A 1,336-nucleotide genomic window follows, 5' to 3' on the forward strand; every position below is an offset into this window, starting at 1 on the left:
ATAGATAAGCAGGCACACAGGCAAAAAGATGGATGGACAGATGAATGGATCAATGGATGGACGGACCTCTCTGTTAAACATGAGTCAAATGTACGGATGGGCGTAACCAGTGTAACTCACTGCAGTGTAATTACGCGAAATTACAGCAACATTATGCGAGGTTGTACAGAATTACACAAGGCTATTTTCCTGGTGCAATAACACGCTCAGATCCGAAAGGAACCTGATATACACTTTTCACAAGAAAATCGCTCTAAATGCAACAGAACTGGCACAACAGCCGCTGCTCGCGCTCTTTTCCTCCGCTCTTGGGTAGATGTCTTTCCCCACATTACTCCAAATTCCACAAAGGAGCGTAATTGTGTAATTCACGATTCGACCACGACTAATAAACTTGGCTTAAGTTTTAAAACTTTCCCTCTAGCTGCCCGGTGATCCGTCGGGTGCGGGATGATGAAGCCAAACGCTGATTGGGTGAGTGCGCCTCTCAGTGTCCTTCTCCGTCGCCTCTTTCTTTCAGACCCTTGGGAGCTCAGTCTTACTTTCTATACAAATATTTATTTTTAGACCTTTTTTCTTCGCGGCCTGAATTGCTGCAAAAACTGATATTTGACTAGCAGGATCCCTTTCAACATTGAAAGCTACTCCGCGTCAGTACAGGAGCCTCGGCGCTGCAGGTACAGGAGACACAGACATCCATCCCTCTTGCTGACCGGGTCCCGTGAAACCAAACTGTAGCTCATACTTTTCACATCAGGACCGCCACAAACGTAAAAGCGCAGAAAGGTGAAATAAATAATAACATTGTTAACGCGTTCTTCAAAGACATTTAATTTCACCGTTGAAATTAGGTTCAAGCTCTTAACTCATGTAAATATTAAGAAGTGAGAATAAAAATGCTGCCCAACTGCCGTGACATTGCCACCTGCAATGCCGTGACTCGGATTCGAACCGAGGTTGCTGCGGCCACAACGCAGAGTACTAACCACTATACGATCACGGCGAGCTACTTGGGCTCTGAAAAGACTACCCTGGTGTGGCTCTGATAGGCTTAAAAAAGGTCAAAGTGTCCGTGGAGTGGATAGATTTAGCGTTTGTTGAAAACCCATCTTTTCAAGTTAGATCAGGGTCTTTTCTTTGAGTAGCAGATCACAGCAAATATTTACCTCTCTGCTTCCAGTGACAAGACTCCCCATAAACCAAGAAGCCCAGACTTCTTAACAAGATCCGCCACTCTGCCCTGCAAGTCTCAAGTGTTCTATGAGTGCTGGGGTCGGGGAAGTGAACACTGCAAAAACTTAATCCACGGCTGACCAAACTCCTCCAGGCCAGGAGG

General features: G+C 45.8%; 1 non-coding gene across 1 annotated transcript; it reads right to left on the minus strand.

Moving 5' to 3' along the window:
- Nucleotides 1–931: 931 nt before the first annotated feature.
- On the minus strand, nt 932–1,003 carry TRNAH-GUG (transfer RNA histidin (anticodon GUG)). The gene has a single exon. It is a non-coding gene; the product is annotated as a tRNA-His (tRNA).
- Nucleotides 1,004–1,336: the final 333 nt, after the last annotated feature.

Source organism: Pleurodeles waltl, chromosome 12, assembly GCF_031143425.1.
Source record: "Pleurodeles waltl isolate 20211129_DDA chromosome 12, aPleWal1.hap1.20221129, whole genome shotgun sequence".
In the NCBI taxonomy this organism is placed as follows: Eukaryota; Metazoa; Chordata; class Amphibia; order Caudata; family Salamandridae; genus Pleurodeles; species Pleurodeles waltl.